The sequence below is a fragment of the Triticum urartu genome, chromosome 7A (genome assembly GCF_056163025.1).
Source record: "Triticum urartu cultivar PI428250 chromosome 7A, HENAU_Tu73, whole genome shotgun sequence".
Classification (NCBI taxonomy): domain Eukaryota; kingdom Viridiplantae; phylum Streptophyta; class Magnoliopsida; order Poales; family Poaceae; genus Triticum; species Triticum urartu.
Genome location: NC_141879.1, coordinates 209,349,466 through 209,376,002, shown reverse-complemented (window position 1 = coordinate 209,376,002; position 26,537 = coordinate 209,349,466). Strand labels below are relative to the sequence as shown.

Genomic DNA, 26,537 nt, shown 5'->3' with positions numbered 1-26,537 from the left:
GGTAGCACTGTGTTCTATATTGGACATCACGCTTCTCAAGTCAGAGTTTGGTAATTTAGTCAAGGAGATTAAGAATTTTATAGCGGATAGGGAGATTAAGCCTCTTAAGATTTTAAGAGATCAAAAACGGGTGCTTAAAAAGGATGAAAAATAGGGTCCACACACTGTCTAGCCAATTATGCTCGCATGGTCCATAGCACGGCTTATTGGATGCAGTGTCGACCAGGTTATATCTCTGAGCTTATATTGACTGAATGTAATGCTGGTAACATTCAATAGAACCACCTGATTACCCAAAAAAAAGAGAAAGCATGTATATGTTGTAAAAAATGGTCTAACTTCAGTAAAATCCTTTCGTTAGCCGTATTAGTTTGTTTGTAAGGATCATGAGATACTAATATAAAGGACGGTAATGTGGTTATTGACTTACCTCATTATATGGGTACTCTTGAAGTGTCTCCCTAGCCGATCATTTTTATGTCCCTTCCAATGATTTTAATAATACATGTCTAGCAAATTTATATTTTGGTTTTGTACTTTCTAGATTTAATCATAGTATGAATTAACCAAAAACATGTATCTAGAACTTATAGATGAAATACCCATCGTACTGAACACTGCAATATTCGGTTAGGATACATATGTTCTTTCATATTAATTCAGGTGCATATGACAGGGTATAGTGTATTTTCTTAGTGCAATAACTTTGTTTTTCTTTTCTCCGTGACACTTCTAGAATACTATGAGGTATCGCGATGTTTTTCTCACGGGGGAGAAAGAGTTGCATTTTGTAGTCTTCTAGATTTAGTCAACACACATCGCTATATTATATAACCAAATAATCGTCTATACCTTATAACTGAAATAGTGACGGAATTTGCATTTTGCACTGATATATCCGTCTCATTATTCATTTGCTTTTAAAATTAATCCACGTGCACGTATTTTTTAATTCATGTGCATATGATCGATCATGGTGAGAAGTTTATGCATAGGAAATGTATTATCTATATAGAAGTTAGTTTGCTTTAACTAACTACTCCCTCAATATAGAAATATAAGAGTGTTTAGATCATTACTTTAGTGATCTATATTTGGGTTTGCTTGCACGACATGTTCTTTTTCTATTTTTATCTTTTGTAGGTTTAAATGCGTGGCCCGGGTAGCATGGTTGTCTTCTGTAAAGACTCCTCGATTTGTAGGATATTTTTCTTAACATTTTGGAGGATTAGTTCGTTTAAGAATTTTTCGCTGTACAAATTTACTTTTCATGTGACTCAAATATCTTAGAAAGAATATTTTCTTTTGTTGTGGTGAAATCAAATAAGATTAGATACACATTTTAATCACAAAGAATTTGAGGTAATATGGCATGCCACAATTCTGTGCATGTTGTTTTCTATAATTTATAAAAGTGTGTCGTTATAATTTTATTACTCTTGAGAGTCAAAATACCATAATCATTTCTATATAGACTTAACTCAATCTGAATAATATGCAAAGAAAAAGGAAACTCTACCGACCGAATGTTCTCTTGGGATCTTTCGGCGCCACGTAATGTCCATTGCTCGATTCTGCGAGCGGCAGCAAACCTATACGCCAAATGAAAACGGCCTGCAATGCACTTGAGGTGTCGCGGTAAACTTAGTCGGGCTGTAAGACCAGATCCCAAATAGAAAATTCAATTTGACCTCATGAAAATCGCATTGATATTGTGCTATTTTTGCATGGATGTTTTTCTCTAAATGCCAACGGCATGATTCTCATACACCTATTTACTATTGACACCCAATTCAATTTGTATGAGGAAAAACCATCATTTTTTTAAATGAGACTACCCTTCATCAGCACGTACGTGTAGACATGGATTTTTTTTTTCAGAATTGTGTAGAGATGGATATGCGGTGCCTCCGAGCCAAACTCAGCGTGCTACCCTTCCCAGCCAAAAAAAGAAAACCCAAATTCTCATTCTCCTCCTGTTCCTTTTTCACTGTTCCACGCCTGATCCATAGATTCATCCACATTCGTTGCTAGATCCTGCCAAGGGAGGAGGACAGGGTGAGAAGGGGGATTTGCGGCGGAGTGCGGTGGCTGCATGCTCTCGGCGGCGGCAGGTCCTCCAGCCTGACCACACGTGCCTACTGCTCGCCGCCGCCGTCAGTTGGATGGCCGTGGAGTTGGGCCCCTTTGAACCTGAGCGGTTCCTCTCCTCCAAGTAATCTCTCCTCTTCCCATTCCTTCTCCTCCCTTCCAAGATGCTCGGCCTTCTAGGCTCCAGCAATGGCGCGGATTTTGGTTTTTTATGGAGATTTTCTATGGCTATCAGAAATTTTTCCGTCCATGTGAAAGCGAGTGGCCACACCAAATCCATCCACTGGCCTGCCCGTGCATCACTAAAGCTGGGAAGGAGATGCTCTTGAGGCCAGATCGGACCAAGGCTGGGGCACGCGTTCCAGCCTCAGATTTTGCGCCCCTAGCAGCGAGGTCGTGAGGCAAAGCGGTCGCATGGGAGGCTACTAGAGAATATGATAAATCCGTTTTGCTAAGTGGCGCTGCTCTCCTATTTGTGCCACTGGGCCGAGAGCTGTGCCGTCGGGTTCGATAGCCTTGTTCTTCATAGTGTTCCTCGTCGTCTATGGCATAGTAAGGATGGGTATGACTACCTTACTACTCTCCCAACATCCTTTGCATTCTTCTTTTTCTGTGCACAGTATATATGTACTTTATAAAAAGCTTGTTTGCTTAGTTGATCCGTTAAATTTATTCAAAGATAAGGTTGAGTTACTTAGTTCTTCTGTTTTATTATAATTCAGACAATAAGATTGTACATTCTGACTATTTCTAGGATATAAATTATAGAATTATTTGTCCTGCCATTGATGTGCCTTGCGTTGCTTTAGGGAATTGAGCTTATACTATTTTTTAGTTAACATTCTGCCGAACTTCGGTTACTGTCTCTTCAACACATCCATATTAATTATATGAAGTTTCGTATAGCAAAAAGTGTTCAATATTACATTGTCTTGTAGAGAGTCCACGGGTGGAGGCGTGTTGTGGGCTTGCTACTGCTGTCAGCTTCCACCTATGTAATGTCCTACAACTTTGCATCATTACTACTTGCTGTACACTGGCTGATTCGTCACAGGTATGCTTCCTCCCTGTAGTTTGATAAAAAGGTGTATTCTTTCTATTTGTTGTTACCATATAGTATTAGCAAGTTATATTAATGATATGTGTTTTTAAGACAAAAGAAAAAGGCTTGCATTTATTAACTGAATTTGGTCCATATGTGTTAATTGATATGCAATAGAGTTTTCGCATGTGTTCTAGGTGATGCATATAACACTGGAGCTTTTTTCATTGTTCTCCTCAACTGAAAAGGCTAGACAGAAGAGATGTTACCAAGAACATAAAACTCATTAAAGTGCATGTTTGAATTTTGTAGACCTTCCATAGTAACCATGAATGTAATTAGAAAATGCATGCATGGATTAAATATGCAAATTGTACATTGATGACCTATGGAAAATATCTGAGCCCGAATGGATGAACTGATGATTTAGAACAACTCTTACTAACCTTTCAAATTTCAGAATTTACGGGAATCACTTGTCGCATATGTCATCTTCTACAAAAATACTCTGCAGACAACAAAATAGCTATTGTTACTTTAGGAGTACAAAATAATCTATTAGACTCATTTTGCAGCGATAAGAAATAGCATATAGCATGTTGTACATGAAAAAAATTGTGCAATAGAATTGTAGCGTTGCCTTTCACTTATATTAGACACTCAAAAACTATAGTTATTGTCATAGAAACATAGACTGATTGGAACATATCTAGTAGAATATAGCCTTCAGGTGCATAACTGAAACAACATGCAACAGTACGATTGTCTCTGACCACCCGGATAAATGTATAATAGTCCTTCCATAGTAACCATGAATGTAATTAGAATTATTTCACAAAAAAATGAATGTAATTAGAAAATGCATGCAGGGATCAAATATGCAAATTGTACATTGGTGACCTATGGAAAATCTTAACTCGAATGGATGAACTGATTACTGAGATCAACTCTTACTAACCATTCAAATTTCAGAATTAATGGAAATCACTTGAATTTATAAGGATTCACACACATATCATCTTCTAGGAAAAATCTGCATACAATATAATACTATTGTTACTTAATGACTACAAAAGTAATCTATTATGTTCATTTTTCAACGATAAGAGTTGCATATAGCATCTTGTATATCATAAAAATTCTGCAAACAATAGTAGCTGCTGTTACTAACACATCGTATAATATGTAATCTGTTATATCCTAAATTCAGGACCTTTACGCATTAGTCCTAAGGATAGCAGTTAGCTTGTATACATAAATTTATCCTTTATCAACCTGTAAATCTAACATGCACAATGACCTGGAAAAAAATACCATTGGATTTGGATATACATGTCTTTATACATTTTGTCAAACACTTGGCAAGCATGTCCAAATTCTAACTAAATGTTAGACAGAGGAGGGCTAGGAGTTGATTAAATCTAGAAAGAGGATAGGGCCATGTTTCAAACATTTCTGTTATTACGCCAAGTAATACCTGCATCTGGGGGTCGATTTGGTTCTCTTTATGCCACTTGTAAGTCACATCTTTGGTGGTCATCTTACTATGCTTGTAGACCATGTTGATCTATCCTCTTGCAGACAGTCCTACATGCCTTGATCGACCTATGCATGACACAACTCCAAGATAGCACGATAGCATTCTTCCTGCTTTGCGACATGATTCTTGTCAAGTGTTTCCTATGGACAGGAACAGGATGATGAGACGCGACTGGTTGCTGCTCGGGAGGCGGAATCTTCAAAACCTAACCGATTGAGGAGAAGATCTTGTGGAGACTGGACACAGAAGGCATGGCTTCGAGGTTTTAGTGGCGCTGTAGGATGTGAGCTGCAGCCACACAGGACAGGATGAATAGTGCGGCCCTAGAGTAGACCATCAGAAACCCTAGAACTGGGCTGCTCGAGAGGCATAGTTTTGGCGTTTCGGTGGATCTATAGGAGGTGAGCTTTAGTTGCACAGGAGGAATAGCTCGGCCCTAGGGCAAACCATCAGAAACCCTAAAACCTGGGCAGACCATCAGAAACGCTAAAACATGGACTGCTCGAGAGGCATATGTCTTTGAGGTTCCAATAGAGATGTAGGACGTGAATCAGAATCAGCTTCTAGAGCGTACATCTCTTTTGTATGCAACATGTCAGGATTTTTTTTTACCATATTGATGCATGTACGTGAAGCTTTTTTTGAAGTGGCCCGTACGTCAACCTAACTCTTCCTACCTTTTTTTACGTGATGACGCTTCCTTGCCTAGTCTAATTACAATGGATGGGCTGTATATGTGACAACGTCATAGTCCGATATGTTGGTACATACACATTAATATGTTACGTAAAAACCTTTAAATCTCAGCCATTATTATTTTGATCAGACGGTGTAAATAATATTAACATATGTGGATGAACCTAATGGCTTGTTTGCCTTTTGTATTTCTTCCTACCTTTTTTTATGTGATGACGCTTCCTTGCCTAGTCGTTTTTTTTATGTGCTAACGCTTCCTTGCCTAGTCTAATTACAATGGATGGGCTGTATATGTGACAATCGTGATAGTCCGATATGTTGGTACATACACATTAATATGTTACATAAAAACCTTTAAATCTCAGCCATTATTATTTTGATCGGACGGTGTAAATAATATTACATATGTGGATGAACCTAATGGCTTGTTTGCCTTATGTATTATGTATATAATAGATAATAGATAGATTCTTATCCTTTATGTGAGCATCATTGAAATCATCATGCCTAGCTAGGGGCGTTAAACGATAGCGCTTGTTGGGAGGTAACCCAATATTATTTTTGTTCCTTGCTTTTTGCTCCTGTTTAGTAACAAATATTTCATTTAGCCTCTTCTTAGATGTGGTTTTATACTTTTAATTAGTGTTTGTGCCAAGTAGAACCTTTGGGAAGACTTTGAAAAAGTCTTGTTGATCATGCTGTAAAAAACAGAAACTTTAGCGCTCATGAGAATTGCTGCCATTTTTATTTGGAGAGTGATATTTAGTTAATTCTTTTTGAAGATGATTAATAGGTAAATTCTTTAGGTCCAGCAATTTATTTTAGAATTTTATGAGTTCCATAAGTATACGTTTGATCCATATTACTACAGATTGTTCTGTTTTTGACAGATTCTGTTTTTCATGTGTTGTTTACTTATTTTGATGAATCTATGGCTAGTAAAATAGTTTATAAACCATAGAGAAGTTGGAATACAGTAGGTTTAACATCAATATAAATAAAGAATGGGTTCATTACAGTACCTTGAAGTGGTGATTTATTTTCTTATACTAACTGAGCTTAGGAGTTTTCTGTTAAGTTTTGTGTTGTGAAGTTTTCAAGTTTTGGGTAAGGGGACTATGGAATAAGGAGTGGCAAGAGCCTAAGCTTGGAGATGCCCAAGGCACCCCAAGGTAATATTCAAGGATAACCAAGAGCCTAAGCTTGGGGATGCCCGGAAGGCATCCCCTCTTTCGTCTTCATTCATCGGTAACTTTACTTGAAGCTATATTTTTATTTACCACATGATATGTGTTTTGCTTGGAGCATCAATTTATTTTGTTAAAATTTGCTTGTTGTTATTTAGAACAATGTTTTTCATATTTTATTTCAATAAAAGTGGCATTAATAGCCTTTACTAAGCCTATTTTAGAAGTCCACATGTTGCTGTTTGAAAACAGAAAGTTTACCGCTGTTGCAATAATTCCCTAGAAAAGTCAGAATGTGATAAAATGTTGAAACCTTTGGCATATTAATCTCTGATAAATTTACTACAGTGGGAATTTTCTTTCATAATTTTTGGAGCTAGGGAAGTATGGATGTTGCTGCATTCTTTACAGACTATCCTGTTTAGGCAGATTGCTGTTATGTTTGCATATGTTTGCTTCTTTAATGATTCTAGTTGAGGATAGGACTATTAAATATGCAGAGGCATTTAGTATGCAATGTTGAATAATAATTTTAGGGATTTGCTACAGTAGAGTATGATAAGGTTTTGGCAATGGTTTATACTAACTTATCTCACGAGTCCTTGTTGAGTTTTGTGTGGATGAAGTTTTTAAGATTTAGGGAGACCTTGATATGAGAGGAATTAATGAGACACAAAAACTCAAGCTTGGGGATGCCCAAGGCACCCCAGGATAATATTTCAAGAAGTCTCAAGCATCTAAGCTTGGGATGCCCCGGTTGGCATCCCACCTTTCTTCTTCAACAATTATCGGTTAGTTTCGGTTGATCCTAAATTTTTTGCTTCTTCACATGATGTTTGCCATTCTTAGAATGTCATTTTAATTTGCTTTGCTTGCTGTTTGAATAGAATACCAAGATCTGAAATTATTAAATGTTAGAGAGTCTTCACATAGTTGCATAATTATTCGACTACTCATTGATCTTCACTTATATCTTTCGGAGTAGTTCGTTGTTGCTCTAGTGCTTCACTTATATCTTTTTAGAGCACGGTGGTGGTTTTATTTTATAGAAATAGATGAACTCTCATGCTTCACTTATATTATTTTGAGAGTCTTAAATAGCATGGTAATTTGCTTAAAATCCTAATATGCTAGGTATTCAAAAATAATAAAATTCTCTTATGAGTGTGTTGAATACTATGAGAAGTTTGATACTTGATAATTGTTTTGAGATATGGAGATGGTGATATTAGAGTCATGCTAGTTGAGTGGCTATGAATTTGAGAAATACTTGTGTTGAAGTTTGTGATTCCCGTAGCATGCACGTATGGTGAACCGTTATGTGATGAAGTCGGAGCATGATTTATTTATTGATTGTCTTCCTTATGAGTGGCGGTCGGGGACGAGCGATGGTCTTTTCCTACCAATCTATCCCCCTAGGAGCATGCGCTTAATACTTTGCTTTGATAACTTGTAGATTTTTGTAATAAGTATATGAGTTCTTTATGACTAATGTTGAGTCCATGGATTATACGCACTCTCACTCTTCCACCTTTGCTAGCCTCTCTAGTACCGCGCACCTTTCGCCGGTATCATACACCCACCATATACCTTCCTCAAAACAGCCAACATACCTACCTATTATGGCATTTCCATAGCCATTCCGAGATATATTGCCATGCAACTTTCCACCGTTTCGTTTATTATGTCATGCTTCATCATTGTCATATTGCTTTGCATGATCATGTAGTTGACATTGTATTGTGGCAAAGCCACCGTTTATAATTCTTTCATACATGTCACTCATGAGTCATTGCACATCCCGGTACACCGTCGGAGGCATTCATATAGAGTCATATCTTGTTCTAAGTATCGAGTTGTAATTCTTGAGTTGTAAGAAAATAAAGTGTGATGATCATCATTATTAGAGCATTGTCCCAGTGAGGAAAGGATGATGGAGACTATGATTCCCCGACAAGTCGGGATGAGACTCTGGATGAAAAATAAAAAAAAAGAAAAAGAAAAGAGGCCATAAAAAGGGCCCAAATAAAAAAAGAGAAAAAAAGAAAAGAAGAAAAAAAATGAGAGAAAAAGAGAGAAGGGACAATGTTACTATCCTTTTACCACACTTGTGCTTCAAAGTAGCACCATGATCTTCATAGTAGAGAGTCTCTCATGTTATCACTTTCATATACTAGTGGGAATCTTTCATTATAGAACTTGGCTTGTGTATTCCAATGACGAGCTTCCTCAAAATGCCCTAGGTCTTCATGAGCAAGCAAGTTGGATGCACACCCACTTAGTTTCCTTTTGAGCTTTCATATACTGATAGCTCTAGTGCATCCGTTGCATGGCAATGCCTACTCACTCACATTGATATCTATTGATGGGCATCTCCATAGCCCGTTGATACGCCTAGTTGATGTGAGACTATCTTCTTCCTTTTTGCCTTCTCCACAACCACCACTCTATTCCACCTATAGTGCTATATCCATGGCTCACGCTCATGTATTGCGTGAATATTGAAAAAGTTTGAGAACATCAAAAGTGTGAAACAATTGCTCGCCTTGTCATCGGGGTTGTGCATGATTTAAATATTTTGTGTGGTGAAGATAGAGCATAGCCAGACTATATGATTTTGTAGGGATAGCTTTCTTTGGCCATGTTATTTTGAGAAGACATGATTGCTTAGTTAGTATGCTTGAAGTATTATTGTTTTATGTCAATATTAAACTTTTATCTTGAATCTTATGGATCTGAATATTCATGCTACAATTAAGAAGAATTACATTGAAATTATGCCAAGTAGCACTCCGCATCAAAAATTCTGTTTTTATCATTTACCTACTCGAGGACGAGCAGGAATTAAGCTTGGGGATGCTGATACGTCTCCAATGTATCTATAATTTTTGATTGCTCCATGCTATATTATCTACTGTTTGGATGTTTATGGGCTTTATTATACACTTTTATATCATTTTTGGGACTAACCTATTAACCCAGAGCCCACTGCCAGTTTCTGTTTTTACCTTGTTTTAGGGTTTTGAAGAAAAGGAAAATCAAACGGAGTCCAATTGACCTGAAACTTCACGGAACTCATTTTTGGAAGGAAAGAAGCCCAGAAGACTTGAAGTGCACGTAAGGGAAGCTTCGAGGAGGCCACGAGGTAGGGGGGCGCGCCCACCCCCCTAGGGTGCGCCCTCCACCCTCGTGGGCCCCTTGTGGCTCCCCTGACGTACTTCTTCCGCCTATATATATCTCCTTATACCCTAAAAACACCGGAGAGCACAATAGATTGGGAGTTCCGCCGCCAGAAGCCTCCGTAGCCACCGAAAGCCAATCTAGACCCGTTCCGGCACCCTGCCGGTGGGGGAATCCCTCTCCGGTGGCCATCTTCATCATCCCGGTGCTCTCCATGACGAGGAGGGAGTAGTTGTTCCTCGGGGATGAGGGTATGTACCAGTAGCTATGTGTTTGATCTCTCTCTCATGTTCTTGAGGTGATACGATCTTGATGTATCGCGAGCTTTTCTATTATATTTGGATCCTATGATGTTTCTCCCCCCTCTACGCAGGTTCCGCCCATGAACCTATGCATTCTTTGAGGTTCATGGGCGGAACCTTTTCGTCGTGATTCGCCAGTAGAAACTTTGGGGCACTCTTTGAGGTTCTATGTTTCGGTTGAATAGATGAATATGAGATTGTGTGATGCATATCGTATAATCATACCCACGGATACTTGAGGTTACATTGGAGTATCTAGGTGACATTAGGGTTTTGGTTGATTTGTGTCTTAAGGTGTTATTCTAGTACGATCTCTAGGGCTGTTTGTGACTGTTGGTGTCAAAACCGGCGGATCTTGGGTAGGGGGTCCCGAACTGTGCGTCTAGGCTGGATGGTAACAGGAGGCAGGGGGACACGATGTTTTACCCAGGTTCGGGCCCTCTTGATGGAGGTAAAACCCTACGTCCTGCTTGATTAATATTGATGATATGGGTAGTACAAGAGTAGATCTACCATGAGATCAGAGAGGCTGAACCCTAGTAGCTAGCCTATGGTATGATTGTATGTTATGGTTGTTGTCCTACGGACTAAAACCCTTCAGTTTATATAGACACCAGAGAGGGTTAGGGTTACACAAGGTCGGTTACAAAGGAGGAAATATCCATATCCGTATTGCCTAGCTTGCCTTCCACGCCAAGTAGAGTCCCATCCAGACACGAGACAAAGTTTTCAATCTTGTATCTTCATAGTCTAACAGTCCGGCCAATGGAGATAGTCCGACTGTCCGGAGACCCCCTAATCCATGACTCCCTCAGTAGCCCCTGAACCAGGCTTCAATAACGATGAGTCCGACGCGCAGTATTGTCTTCGGCATTGCAAGGCGGGTTCCTTCTCCGAATACATCACAGAAGAATTTGATACGAGGATAGTGTCCGACCCTGCAAAATAAGTTCCACATTCCACCGTAGAGAGAATAATATTTTTGCAGATCTTATTTGCTGGCTTGTTTTGGAAGCATGACGCTACGTCATGGCCCGGTGATTATCTAAACCGTTTCTTTTAACTAGCCCCGCACATAACGCGAGGCAGTTTTTCGACACATCTTGTCAAAGCAGAGATCGTGTCCCCTTATTACGGGATTCTCATCAATACGGGCATGGGTAACCCAACCGCGCCATCAATTGCGGCGCTTGGGGGATAAGCAAGTTTTACTAGGCAAGTGGGGACGCTTAGTTTCATCCGCCCATATAAAGGGATAAGGATTCACCTCTCTATCCACGCCTTCTTCCTCCCTTACCCATCCGTTTTTGCACACTCGAGCTCTAGCGCCCAAGTCCGCATTTCCCACCTCAACCTTCTCCAATCATGTTCGGAGAGGGAGGCAGGTGGATGGTCTCCTCCGTCATGGTGGGAGACATCAAGAAACTGAGGAGAGCCGGATACCTGCCCGACGACATCGCGCACCGGCTCCCAGATGAGGGGCAGCTCATCCCCGCCCCCAGGCCCCATGAGAGGGTAGTTTTCCTCACCCATTTCCTCCGCGGACTAGGATTCCCTCTCCATCCCTTCTTCCGGGGGCTCATGTTTTATTACGGCCTGGATTTCCACGATCTGGCCCCGAACTTCATCCTCAACATCTCAGCATTTATCGTCGTGTGCGAGGCCTTCCTCCGCATCAAGCCCCACTTCGGCTTATGGCTGAAGACCTTCAATGTCAAGCCGAAGGTGGTGGGCGGCCGCCAGGCGGAGTGCGGAGGCGCCATGGTGGGCAAGATGCCCAGCGTAACATGGCTCGAGGGCTCCTTTGTGGAAACCATAAAGGGGTGGCAATCGGGGTGGTTCTATATCACCGAGCCGCGCGACCCTGCATGGGCAGCGGCCCCCGAGTTCCGATCTGGCATCCCCACGCGGCTCACCTCCTGGAAAGAGAAGGGCCTGTCCTGGGGTAGTTCGAAAGAGCTGACCGGACTCCAAACATGTATTCAAAACATGATGGACAAGAAGCTCAAGCTTGTCAACATAGTCCAAGTCATGCTCATCCGCCGAATACTCCTGTGCCAACAACGGGAGTTCAACTTGTGGGAGTTCAATCCGGCGCAGCACCGAACTCTGAACAGGCTCTTCAACACGACTCATGAAGACGCTTGGAGGGTGCTGTTCAAAAGTGCCGAGGTCCCCCCCCTATTATTGAGGATCGCGGATTCAGCGCGAAGCGCCAAGCCAGTGCGGTAAGCTGCTTTACCTTTCACAGGATACTTATTGTTTTTATATAGATTGACTCTATGCGGGATCTAAACTCCCGTACCTTTGACAGGACTGGCAGAAGATGGCCGGACAGATCGATTGTCCGGCTCCTTTGCCCGAAGGCCCTGCAGACGCTCTTCTGGCGAAGATGTTGACTTCGGCCCCTTATACGGTGCCGGAGAAGACCAAGAAGGCCAAGGGAACCTGAAAGAGTTCCCGACGCTAGGCGTCGTCGGACTCACCGTCCGATGACTCTGCGACACACTCTTCCCCCGAAGACGAGGAAGAAGAATAAGATGCTCCCCCACCGACTGGGGGAGACAAGAAAAGGAAGGCCGCCCCAACCGGGGAGGCCGGAGGGTCCAAGAAGGGAAGGACTCTCCTTCTGGACGGTTCCACCGCCGCCGACGAAGGCGAAGGCGAGTGGTTGCCCAGGGTCAAGCCCCCGGGGAAATTGTAAGTATTCAGATACCAGAGTAACTCATAGGATTCCTTTGTCGCACTGCTTTCCCTAACGCCGAACGCAATTATGCAGGCCGCCACGAGCCAGTATCGATGTATCATCGGACGGCTCCTTGGGCTTGTCGGACATGGATAGCGATCCAGTCCCCACCGCCACCTCCCCTCATCCTGCCGACGATGCCGAGGTGTTGTCTCAAGAGGCACCAGATCGAGGGGAGAAAGTCCCAGAGGCGCCTCAAGGTGACCTTCCGGACTCCAGGAGCCGAGGGGACGGAGCCCCCGAGAGCTCCGAGTTCGGCCCTCAGCCGAACACCGCGCCGGACCCTCCAGCGGTTCCGGGCTCGGGCAAGCGGCCTCCTTCTAAGAGGGGCAAGACGCCTGCGCCGGTGACCTCCGTCCATCCAGAGGCACCGGACAATCTGCTGGAAGCGCTTCGCAGCGCTTCCATCGACGAGGAGCACCGCACTATCATGAGTGCGGTGATCCAGAAGGTTCAGTTCGCCAAGAGCGGATTGACTGAAGCCTGTGCCAGCCTTCTAACAGGCTTCGAGGTAAGTGTTAAAATGTAGTAGAAATATTACCGCATAGACAGTAGCCCCTGACGCTTTGTTCGGTGTTCACAAAGAAAAGCCGAACAGAGGATCAAATAATATCGCAGGAGTCTAATATAAGTATGTCAATATGCATATGCAGCCTTCACTGCTGGCGTCCGCCGCACTAACTACGGAGGTCGCCGTACTGAAGCAGGACCTCGAGGGGTCCAGGAAAGAGCTCGGCCTTGCCAAGAGGCAGCTCGAGCAGAACAAGGGTAAGTAATACCCTGTCTTGTGTATATATAAAAGAGAACGCGATTGCAAAATGACAGGATCATCGTATGTTTGCCAGGGGCCACGACCGAGGTGGCGACCCTGAAGCAAGCGCTGACCAAGGCCGAAGATACAGCGGCCAAGGAGCGCACCCAGCGAGAGAAGCACGAGGCTCGGGTGGGCGAGGTGCAGCAAGAGCTCCAGGCTCTTGTGGCGAAGCACGAGGCGTTGGAGCTTGACTCCAAGATGCAGGAGTCTGAGCTTGCCGCGGCCCTCGAGAGTGTAAAAAGTGCCAAGGCCGAAGCCCAAAAGGCCCTCCAAGAGATCAACGCGATGAAGAAGATATCGGCGGGTAAGGCTTTCTATATGCAAAGCAATCATGTAAAACTAAATTACCGATTACTTACCCGGATCCGGAGCTCTTCAGGAGCATTCGCAGATTTGCCCCGCAGTGTGTCCGATGCCGCACAATTTTACCAGGCCGAGGACGGAAGCTCGACGGAGAAGCTGTTCTGGTCTCAGTATGCTGAGGCCGAACATTCGGTGCCAATGAGCGACCAGCTGAAGCAGATGGTCGAGCTACACAAGGCGGCCGATCAGGCCATGAAGAGCTTTATAGTCCGGCTGTGGCCTGGCGACGCCCTTCCGAACAGCTTCTTCGGCCTGGTGAGGCGGCTTGTGGATGCCTGCCCGTGGCTGGAGGTCATCAAGCGATCTGTCTGCATTGAAGGTGCACGTCGGGCTTTCGCCCGTGTGAAATTGCAGTGGGTCAAGCTAGATGCCGTGAAGCTGATCAAGGAGGGGCCGCCAGAGGGCAAGGAGCACCGCCACCCCGAGATGTACTACGAGGGTGTTCTGCCGGGTGCCCGTCTCATCGCGGACAAGTGTTCAAAAGATGTAATATTTGAATGAGACTTGCTCGTTTTATCCTATATGTATGAAAACTTGTTTCATATGCGCTATGCAACGCTTGTTGGAATTTAAAATATTACCTTCTGTTTGGCTGTTTATCCAATCTGAGAGATGGCTAGTCCTCGGCTTCTGCCCCCATGCCACGAGTGCTGGGGTGTTCGGGATAAACTTGAGCACTCTTGTTCCCATGTTTGGGTCCTTCGAGGGAGGTGCTCAGCACAGCGAACAAGGCAACCAGACTAATGATGCTTTATCACTCTCACTTAGCCATAGAATTCTATAATTTTAAATTTTGGCGAAGCCCCTGGTATTCGGAAGGCCGAATTCGGAGCTCGATACACGCCTTTAAGCCGGACAGGGCCGGCCCCTCGCTCTAAGCGGCATAAGTCTTTAGGGACTTGAAAACCTCGCCGAACAGCGACCAGTATCTCGCCTTATCATGACAGTCAGTTTTAGCTTTCTCTACAGAGGTACTGAACCCAGCAAAACCAGGGCACAATCGCAGTTGTTCTCCTAGCGCTACCTTAGCCGATAGAGCGGAACGTAAGGTACCAAAACATAGGAGCCGGGCAAACCCAACATTTGACCAAAGACATGATTCGGAGCTGATGCATATAATGCTATAAGTTCGGGGTGCCGCACTTGTGAAAATGTTCGGACTTTTCACACCGCATTGTGGGGTACATAAGCCCCTGGTGTATTGGCCGTACCAGAGTGTACGGTTGCAAGGCGTCGTTAATGAACACGCACACACACACACACATATATATATAACAAGAATGCAGTAATAGTCATAATGTCATGCATTGTTTATTAAAAAATTGCGTTAAAGCAGAGTGATACAGATAGTGCGATAAGCAAAGAGTAGGACTATGTCCCTTCCAAGGGCAAGCTGAGGAATGATATTAAATTGAATATTTCACTCGTTACTGTAATCAACCTGGGAATTCCGTGGTATAACGTAGCTTTCTGCCTCCTTGGTTGCTACATCATGTGTTCGGCAATAATGCTGCCGGACAGTGTTTCCAGAGATTAAAGTCCTGAAAGGAAAAGAAAAATAACCAAACGAGAAGCCCCTAGTGCGGTTTAGGCCGCGTCTTGGGGTGTGCCGCAGTTGTGCCCCCCTCCCCACCTGTGCCCATGGTATTTTTAATGCGTAATTATGGACGCGCGGCACGAGTTTCGCCGCTGGGCTGGGATTGGGGTGGCCGCCGTATTTCTACGCAAGCTCAGATCGCGCCAGGTGGTCTATTTGCTGATTGCCCCGAGCGAGCTTGAAGGTGTCCGGGCTGTGAAGCGCCGAACTGGTTGATTGCCTTGAGAGGCTGCTTTGCGTTTCTGCTGCGAGGGCTGAAGTGTGCTCCTCTGTTCGGAGAGAGCACTCTGTGTTTCCATTGACTGTAATAACTCCGCGAGGTCCTGGCATCTTGAGCTTGAGGTATGCATAATGCGGTACCACATTGAATCTAGCAAATGCGGTTCGCCCGAGCAGCGCGTGATAACCACTGCGGAACGGGACTATATCGAAGATTAACTCTTCGCTTTGGAAGTTATCCGGGGATCCGAAGACCACTTCCAGTGTAGTTGAGCCTGTGCAATGGGCCTCTACACCTGGAATGACGCCCATAAAGGTCGTTTTTGTGGGTTTGATCCTTGAGGGGTCTATACCCATTTTGCGCACTGTGTCATGATAAAGCAGGTTTAGGCTGCTGCCGCCGTCCATAAGGACTCGAGTGAGGTGAAATCCATCGATGATTGGGTCTAGGACCAGTGCGGCGAATCCGCCATGACGGATACTAGTGGGGTGGTCCCTGCGATCGAAGGTGATCAGACAGGAGGACCAAGGGTTGAACTTTGGGGCGACTGGCTCCAACGCATATACGTCCCTGAGCGCACGCTTCCGCTCCCTCTTGGGGATGTGGGTTGCGTATATCATGTTCACCGTCCGCACTTGCGAGGGAAACCTCTTCTGTCCTCCAGTGTGCGGCTGTCGGGGCTCCTCCTCGTCATCGCTATGCGGCCCCTTGTCCTTGTTTTCGGCAATTAGCTTGCCGGCCTGCTTGAACACCCAACAATCCCTGTTGGTGTGATTGGCTGGCTTGTCTGGGGTGCCGTGTATTTGACACGAGCGATCGAGTATACGGTCCAGGCTGGACGGACCCGCCGTACTTTGTTTGAATGGCTTTTTCTGCTGACCGGGTTTAGAGCCTTTGAATCCGGCATTGACTGCCGTATCCTCAGTATTTTCGCTGTTAATGCGGCGCTTATGCTTGTTGTGACGTGACCTGCTATTGCCCTCCTTGGTATCTGAGGTACCATGGTTCTTTGATATGTTATTACTGCGAGCCAGCCAGCTGTCTTCTCCCGCATAAAAGCGGGTCATGAGCGTCGTGAGAGCTGCCATAGATTTCGGCTTTTCCTAACTGATATGTCTCCAATGTATCTATAATTTTTGATTGATCCATGCTATATTATCTAATGTTTTGGGCAATATTGGGCTTTATTATCCACTTTTATATTATTTTTGGGACTAACCTATTAACTGGAGGCCTAGCCTAGATTTGTTGTTTTATGCCTATTTCAGTGTTTCGAAGAAAATAAATATCAAACGGAGTCGAAACGGAACGACGTCAACTGGAGAAGTTATTTTTGGAAGTAAACGTACCGGATAGACTTTGACCCTACGTCAAAAGATGAAGGAGGTGCTCATGAGGGTAGGGGGCGCGCCCCCTGCCTCGTGGCCCCCCCTTCGGTCCACCGACGTACTCCTTTCACCCATATATACCCACGTATCCTAAAACTTCCAGAACAGAGATTAGATCGGGAGTTCCGTCGCCAGAAGCCTCCGTAGGCATCGAAAGCCAATCTAGACCCGTTCCGGCACCCTGCTGGAGGGGACAATCCCTCTCCGGTGGCCATCTTCATCATCCCAGTGCTCTCCATGACGAGGAGGGAGTAGTTCTCCCTCGGGGCTGAGGGTATGTACCGGTGGCTATGTGTTTGATCTCTCTCTCTCTCTCTCTCGTGTTCTTGAGATGATACGATCTTGATGTATCGCGAGCTTTGCTATTATATTTGGATCCTATGATGTTTCTTCCCCCCTCTTCTCTCTTGTAATGAATCGAGTTTCCCCTTTGAAGTAATCTTATCGGATTGAGTCTTTAAAGACTTGAGAACACTTGATGTACGTCTTGCCATGGATATCTGTGGTGACAATGGGATACCACGTGCCACTTGATGTATGTTAAGGTGACCAACTTGCGGGTTTCGTGACATTGGGAACCTATGCATAGGGGTTGGCACACGTTTTCATCATGATTCTCCGGTAGAACTTTGGGGCACTCTTTGAGGTCCTTTGTGTTGGTTGAATAGATGAATCTGAGATTGTGTGATGCATATCGTATAATCATACCCACGGATACGTGAGGTGACATTGGAGTATCTAGGTGACATTAGGGTTTTGGTTGATTTGTATCTTAAGGTGTTATTCTAGTACGAACTCTAGGGCTGTTTGTGACAATTATAGGAATAGCCCAATGGATTGATTGGAAAGAATAACTTTGAGGTGGTTTCGTACCCTACCATAATCTCTTCGTTCGTTCTCCGCTATTAGTGACTTTGGAGTGACTCTTTGGTGCATGTTGAGGGATAGTTTTATGATCCAATTATGTTAGTATTGTTGAGAGGACTTACAATAGTGAAAGTATGAACCCTAGGCCTTGTTTACCATCATTGCAATACCGTTTACGCTCACTTTTACCATTAGTTACCTTGCTGTTTTTATAATTTCAGATTACAAATACCTTTATCTACTATCCATATACCACTTGTATCACCATCTCTTCACCGAACTAGTGCACCTATACAATTTACCATTGTATTGGGTGTGTTGGGGACACAAGAGACTCTTTGTTATTTGGTTGTAGGGTTGCTTGATAGAGACCATCTTCATCCTACGCCTCCTACGGTTTGATAAACCTTAGGTCATCCACTTGAGGGAAATTTGCTACTGTCCTACAAACCTCTGCACTTGGACACGTCTACAAGAAGTAGGTTGTGTAGTATACATCAAGCTCTTTTCTGGCGCCATTGCCGGGGAGGTGAGTGCTTGAAGGTATATCTTTAGATCTTGCAATCGAGTCTTTTAGTTTCTTGTTTTATCACTAGTTTAATTTATAAAAGAAAACTACAAAAAATGGAATTGAGTTTGTATCATACGCTTCACCTTTTTAATATTTTTCATGAGTATGATGGAAAGGATAATTGTGCTCAAGTGCTAGAAGAAGAAATCTATAAAATGTTTGGCACTAAATATTTTAATGATGAGCATGATTCCAATGTTTTTAGTATGAATTCTTTGAATATCCATGATGCTAATGATGATTGCACTAGTTATGATGAAAATGCCTCCTATAAACATGTCAATTTTTATGGAGTAGACTGGGTTTGCAAGTACACACCAAATAGGGAAGATAGATGTTGCAAGATGCATAAGTACTTGGAAACTAAATGGTTGCAAGAAAGGCTAGATGATTGTGCTGAAAATTTAAATTTTCTTAGCCGTACCTGTGAACTTTGCAATGAACGCGATCATTTTAGTACCCAATGCCAATTGTTTCATGATCGTATCGTGTCCAAAAATTGTGATGACTTGATTTCCCTTGCACATCATAATGAACTTAGTTTGCTCTTGGGTTATGGAGAAATAAACCGTATAACTAAGGTTATTCCAGAATTTGCCCTTGATAGAGTTCTTCATTTTGATCTAGAGAAGATTTATATGTATTGTGCGGTGAATTGCATTGAAAATCCTTATATTGCAAATTACATAAAGAAAAGAAAAAAATAGAAGATGAAGAGAATACTAATGAAAGGGAAGAGTGTCGGTGTCAAAACCGGCGGATCTCGGGTAGGGGGTCCCGAACTGTGCGGCTAGGCCGGATGGTAACATGAGGCAAGGGACACGAAGTTTTACCCAGGTTCGGCCCTCTCGATGGAGGTAAAACCCTACGTCCTGCTTGATTAATATTGATGATATGGGTAGTACAAGAGTAGATCTACCACGAGATCGGAGAGGCTAAACCCTAGAAGCTAGCCTATGGTATGATTGTTGCTGTATATGTTGTCCTACGGACTAAAACCCTCCGGTTTATATAGACACCGGAGAGGGTTAGGGTTACACAAAGTCGGTTACAATGGTAGGAAATCTGCACATCCGTATCGCCAAGCTTGCCTTCCACGCCAAGGAAAGTCCCTTCCGGACACGGGACGAAGTCTTCAATCTTGTATCTTCATAGTCCAGGAGTCCGGCTGAAGGTATAGTCCGGCCATCCGGACACCCCCTAATCTAGGACTCCCTCAGTAGCCCTTGAACCAGGCTTCAATGACGACGAGTCCGGCGCGCAGATTGTCTTCGGCATTGCAAGGCGGGTTCCTCCTCCAAGTACTTCGTAGAAGATTTTGAACACAAAGATAGTGTCCGGCTCTGGAAAAATAAGTTTCCACATATTGCCATAGAGAGAATAATATTTATACCAATCTAATCCGCTGACGTATTCCGTAGTGTGACACACCACGGCCAAGCCTTTATCCGAGTCGTTTCATTATCCCACCTCAGCGCGTCATGCGAGGCGGTTTCCTTGGCACGTCTTGTTAAAGCAGAGATCGTGTCCCCTTATCCCGGGATTCTCATCAATACTGGCGTGGGTAACCCAACCGCGCCATTGATTATGGCGCTTGGAGATAAGCGAGTTTTACCAGGCTGGTGGGGACATGTAGTTGCGTCCACCCATATAAGGGGATAAGGATCCACCTTTTCACCTACGCCTTCTTCCTCCTTCGCCTATCCATTCTTGCGCACTCGAGCTCCAGCGCCCAAGTCCGCACTCCCCACCTCAACCTTCTCCAGCCATGTCCGGAGCGGGAGGCAAGTGGATGGTCTCCTCCGTCACGGAGGGACACATCAAAAAGCTGAGGAAGGCCGGATACCTGTCTAACGACATCGTGTACCGGCTTCCCGAAAAGGGGCAGCTCATCCCCACCCCTAGGCCCCATGAGAGGGTGGTGTTTCTCCCCCATTTCCTCCGCGGACTGGGCTTCCCTCTCCACCCATTTGTCCGGGGGCTCATGTTCTACTACGGCCTGGATTTCCACGATTTGGCCCCAAACTTTGTCCTCAACATCTCGGTGTTTATCGTCGTGTGCGAGGCTTTCCTCCGCATCCGCCCCCATTTCGGCCTATGGCTCAAGACTTTCAATGTCAAGCCGAAGGTGGTGCGCGGCAACCAGGCGGAGTGTGGAGGCGCCATGGTGGGCAAGATGGCCAACGTCCTATGGTTCGAGGGCTCCTTTGTGGAGACCCTGAAGGGGTGGCAATCGGGGTGGTTTTACATCACCGAGCCGTGCGATGCCGAATGGGTCGCACCCCCCGAGTTTTGATCCGGACCCCCTACGCGGCTCACCTCCTGGAAGGATACGGGCATGTCGTGGGGTAAGAAAGGAGAGTTGACCGGACTCCAAACATGCATCCAAACCCTGGTGGGCAAGAAGCTCAAACTTGTCAACATAGTCCAGGTTATGCTCATCCGCCTGATCCTCCCGTGTCAACAACGGGCTTTCAACCTGTGGGAGTTCGACCCGGCGTGGCACCAAACTCTGAGCAGGCTCTTCGACACGATGTACGAAGATGCCTGGAAGGTGCTTTTCAAGGGCGCCGAGGCCCCCGCATCCGCTACCGAGGATCGCGGATTCAGTACGCAGCGTCACACTCATGTGGTAAGCTGTTTTTTTCCTTTTATAGGGTGTCGGTGTCAAAACCGGCGGATCTCGGGTAGGGGGTACCGAACTATGCATCTAGGCCGGATGGTAACAGGAGGCAAGGGACACGAAGGTTTACCCAGGTTCGGGCCCTCTCGATGGAGGTAAAACCCTACGTCCTGCTTGATTAATATTGATGATATGGGTAGTACAAGAGTAGATCTACCACGAGATCAAAGAGGCTAAACCCTAGAAGCTAGCCTATGGTATGATTTTTGCTGTGTATGTTGTCCTACGGACTAAAACCCTCCGGTTTATATAGACACCGGAGAGGGTTAGGGTTACACAAAGTCGGTTACAATGGTAGGAGATCTGCACATCCGTATCGCCAAGCTTGCCTTCCACGCCAAGGAAAGTCCCTTCCGGACACGGGACGAAGTCTTCAATCTTGTATCTTCATAGTCCAGGAGTCCGGCTGAAGGTATAGTCCGGCCATCCGGACAACCCCTAATCCAGGACTCCCTCAGTAGCCCCTGAACCAGGCTTCAATGACGACGAGTCCGGCGCGCAGATTGTCTTCGGCATTGCAAGGCGGGTTCCTCCTCCAAGTACTTCGTAGAAGATTTTGAACACAAAGATAGTGTCCGGCTCTGCAAAATAAGTTTCCACATATTGCCATAGAGAGAATAATATTTACACCAATCTAATCCGCTGACGTATTCCGTAGCATGACACACCACGGCCAAGCCTTTATCCGAGTCGTTTCATTATCCCACCTCAGCGCGTCATGCGAGGTGGTTTCCTTGGCACGTCTTGTTAAAGCAGAGATCGTGTCCCCTTATCCCGGGATTATCATCAATACGGGCGTGGGTAACCCAACCGCGCCATTGATTATGGCGCTTGGAGATAAGCGAGTTTTACCAGGCTGGTGGGGACATGTAGTTGCGTCCACCCATATAAGGGCATAAGGATCCACCTTTTCACCTACGCCTTCTTCCTCCTTCGCCTATCCATTCTTGCGCACTCGAGCTCTAGCGCCCAAGTCCGCACTCCCCACCTCAACCTTCTCCAGCCATGTCCGGAGCGGGAGGCAAGTGGATGGTCTCCTCCGTCACGGAGGGACACATCAAAAAGCTGAGGAAGACCGGATACCTGTCTAACGACATCGCGTACCGGCTTCCCGAAAAGGGGCAGCTCATCCCCACCCCTAGGCCCCATGAGAGGGTGGTGTTTCTCCCCCATTTCCTCCGCGGACTGGGCTTCCTTCTCCACCCATTTGTCCGGGGGCTCATGTTCTACTACGTCCTGGATTTCCACAATATGGCCCCGAACTTTGTCCTCAACATCTCGGCGTTTATAGTCGTGTGCGAGGCTTTCCTCCGCATACACCCCCATTTCGGCCTATGGCTCAAGAATTTCAATGTCAAGCCGAAGGTGGTGCGCGGCAACCAGGCGGAGTGCCAAGGCGCCATGGTGGGCAAGATGGACAATGTCCTATGGCTCGAGGGCTCCTTTGTGGAGACCCTGAAGGGGTGGCAATCGGGGTGGTTTTACATAACCGAGCCTCGCGACGCCGAATGGGTCGCACCCCCCGAGTTTCCATCTGGACCCCCTACGCGGCTCACCTCCTGGAAGGAGACGGGCCTGTCGTGGGGTAAGAAAGGAGAGCTGACTGGACTCCAAACATGCATCCAAACCCTGGTGGACAAGAAGCTCAAACTTGTCAACGTAGTCCAGGTTATGCTCATTCGTCTGATCCTCCCGTGTCAACAACGGGCTTTCGACCTATGGGAGTTCGACCCGGCGCGGCACCAAACTCTAAGGATGCTCTTCGACACGACGTACGAAGATGCCTGGAAGGTGCTTTTCAAGGGCACCGAGGCCCCCGCATCTGCTACCGAGGATCGCAGATTCAGTATGCAGTGTCACGCAGATGCGGTAAGCTGTTTTTTCCTTTTACAGGGTATCAGTTTTTCATAGTTTGACTCCATGCGGGATCTAAGCTCCCTTACCTTTGACATGATTGGCAGGTGACATCCGGACAGATCAACTATCTGGCTCCTTTGCCCGAAGGCCCAGCGGACGCTCGCTTCGCGAAGCTGCTGGTTCCGGCACCCTATGTGGTGCCGTAGAAGAAGGCCGCGAAAAAGGCCACGGGGACTCGAAAGAGTGCCCGGCGCCAGGAGGTGTCGGATCCATCATCCGACGGTTCCGAGGCGCATTCCTCCCGTGAAGACGAGGAGGAAGAAGAAGAGACCTCTCCCCCTCCAGCGGGAGGAGAGAAGAAAAGGAAGGCCGCCCTCTCTGGAGAGGCCGGAGGGTCCAAGAAGGGGAAAACCCTTTCTCCGGACTACTCCACCGATGCCGACGACGGCGGAGAGGAGTGGCAGCCCAGGGCCAAGCCCCTGGCAAAATCGTAAGTATCCGGATACCAGAGTAATTCATAGTATTCATTTATTGCACAGCTTTCCCTTACGTCGAATATGTTTATGCAGCCCACCTAAAGACCGGCTTGATGCGTCGTCGAGCGCCTCACTGGACTCGTCGGATGTGAACTCGCTTCCGACGGCTTTCTCCCCCCGCCCTACGGACGACACCGAAGTGTTGTCCCAACAGGTTCCAAGCCGGGAGGAGGTGGTCCTGGAGGCGCCGCAAGGCGACCTCCCGGACTCCAGGAGTAAAGAGGATGAAACCCCCCAGGGCTCCAAGTCCGGCTCTAGGCCGGACACCGCTCTGGAACCTTCAAAGGTTCCAGAGTCCGGCGGGGGACCTCCTTCCAAGAGGAGCAACCCACCGTGCCGGTGACCCCCATCCAACCGGAGGCGCCGGACAATCTGTTGGAGGCGCTCCAAGGCACCTCCATCGACGAGGAGCACCGCACCATTATGAGTGCTGTGGTCCAGAAGGTTCAGTCCGCCAAGAGCGGACTGACTGAAGCTTGTACTAGCCTGTTAACAGGCTTTGAGGTAAGTAAAGAATGTGTAAATAATATTACCGCATAGACAGTAGCCCCTGATGCTCTGTTTGGCGTTCGGGAAGAAAAGCCGAATAGAGGATCAAATAAAATTCGCAGGAGTCTAACAAAAATGAGTCAATATGCGTATGTAGGCTTCTCTGCTTGCGTCCGCCGCACTGACTGCGGAAGTGGACACGCTAAAGCAGAACCTTGAGCGGTCCGAGCAAGAGCTCGGGCATGCCAAGAAGCAGCTCGAGGACAATGAAGGTAAGAAATACCTTGTTTTTAAATATATATAAAAAGGTGCAATTGCAAAGAATGACAGGATTATCGTGGCTATTGTAGGGGCCACGTCTGAGGTGGCGAACTTAAGCAAGCGCTGGTCGAGGCCGAGAAGAGGGCGGCCTCGGAGTGCACCGAGTGGGAGAAGTATGAGGCCGAGGTTGGCAAGGTACGGCAAGAGCTCTAGGCTCTCATGGAAAAACATGAGAGTTTGGAGCTTGACTCAAAGACGCGAGCGTCCGAGCTCGCGGTGGCTATTGAAAATGCCAAGTCTGCCAAGGACGAATCCCAGAAGACCCTCCAGGAGTTGGATGAGGTGAAGAAGATAGCGGCGGGTAAGGCATTCTTTATGCAAAGCAAACACATAAACGTGAGTTACTTGTTACTTACCCGAATCCGGAGCTCTCCAGGAGCGTTCGCAGATCTTCCCCGGAGTGTGTCCGATGCCGCGGCATTCTATCGAGCCGAGGAGGGTAGCTCGACATAGAAGGTGTTCTGGTCTCAGTATGCTGAGGCTGGACACCCCGTGCCCCTGAGCGACCAGCTGAAGCAACTGGTCGAGCTCCACAAGGCGGCCGAACAGGCCATGAAGGGCCTCATTGTTCGGCTGTGGCCTGGAGGGGCTCTGCCTGGGAGCTATTTCGGGCTGGTGCGGCGGCTGGTGGAGGCCTGTCCAAGGCTCGAAGTCATCAAGCGCTCCGTCTGCATTGAAGGTGCCCGTAGGGCCCTTGCCCGTGCTAAGGTGCACTGGGGCAAGCTGGATGCTGAGAAGCTTGTGAAGGACGGGCCACCGCCGGGGAAAGAGCATCGCAAGCCCGAGAATTACTATAAGGATATTCTGAAGGGTGCCTGCCTTGTGGCGGATGAATGTTCTAGGGATGTAATTTTTGAGTGAAACTTGCTCGTTTTGTCCTGTGCGCTGAAAACTTGTTCATATGCGCTAAGCAATGCTGTTGGAATTTAAAATATTACCTTCTGTGCGGCTGTTTATCAATTCTGAGAGATGGCGAGTCGTCGGCTTCTGCCCCCGTGCCGCTAGTGCTGGGGTTTTCGGGGATAAACCTGAGCGCTCTTTTTCCCATGTTTGGGTCCTTCGAGGGAGGCGCTCAGCCCAACGAACAAGGCAATCAGACTATAATGCGTGAACACTCTCACTTAGCCATAGAATTCTTTAATTTGAAATTTCGGCGAAGCCCCTGGTATTCAGAAGACCGAGTTCGGGGCGCTATCCACGCCTTGGCTGGACAGAGCCGGCTCCTCGCCCTAAGCGGCATAAGTCTTTAGGGACTCGAAAAACCTCTCGAACAGCGACCAGCTCTCGTTTCATCATGACAGTCAGTTTTAGCTTTCTCCACTGAGGTGCTGGACCCAGCTCAACTGGGGCACAATCGCAGTGGTTCTCCTAGTGCTACCTTAGCCGATATAGCGGAACGTAAGGCACCAAAACATAGGAGCCGGGCAAACCCAACTATTGACCCAAGATATGATTCGGAGCCGATGCATATAATGCTATAAGTTCGGGGTGCCGCACTTGTTAAAGTGTTCGGACTTCTCACACCATATTGAGGGGTACTAAAGCCCCTGGCGTATTTTGGCCGTACCAACGTGTACAGGTGCAACATGTCGTTGAGGAACATATATAATGAAAAAAGGTAATGCAAAAATAGACGAAAGCTATGAATTGTTGATTAAAAAGGGGTGCGATCAAAGCAGAATGATACAAATAATGTGATAAGTGAAAGGTTGGACTAGTTAACACGTCCGTTCCAGGGGCAACCTGCGGAATAGTATGCGGAACAGGTATACTGCTCGTGATAGAGACCACCTGGAGTTCCGTAATGCGGCGTGGCTTGTCTGCTTCCCTGGTTCTTGCATCGTTTGTGCGGCAATTGAACTGCCGAACATGCCTTCCGAAGGATGGAGTCCTGAAAGTAAGAGAAAATTAAAAAATCAGCAGCCCCTGGTACGGTTTAAGCCGTGTTTCGGGCGTGCCGTGATGGTGCCCCTCCCCCTGTACCCATGGCATCTCTAGAGCGTAGTTATGTACGCGAAGTACTGGCGTCGCCTTTTTGCAAGGGTTG

The 26,537-nt window shown here is 46.2% G+C and overlaps 1 long non-coding RNA gene across 1 annotated transcript; it reads left to right on the top strand.

Moving 5' to 3' along the window:
• The first annotated feature begins 1,885 nt into the window (after positions 1–1,885).
• On the top strand, positions 1,886–10,082 carry LOC125518795 (uncharacterized). Its single transcript, XR_007288122.2, has 4 exons — positions 1,886–2,215; positions 2,327–2,653; positions 3,030–7,347; positions 9,552–10,082. It is a non-coding gene; the product is annotated as an uncharacterized LOC125518795 (long non-coding RNA).
• Positions 10,083–26,537: the final 16,455 nt, after the last annotated feature.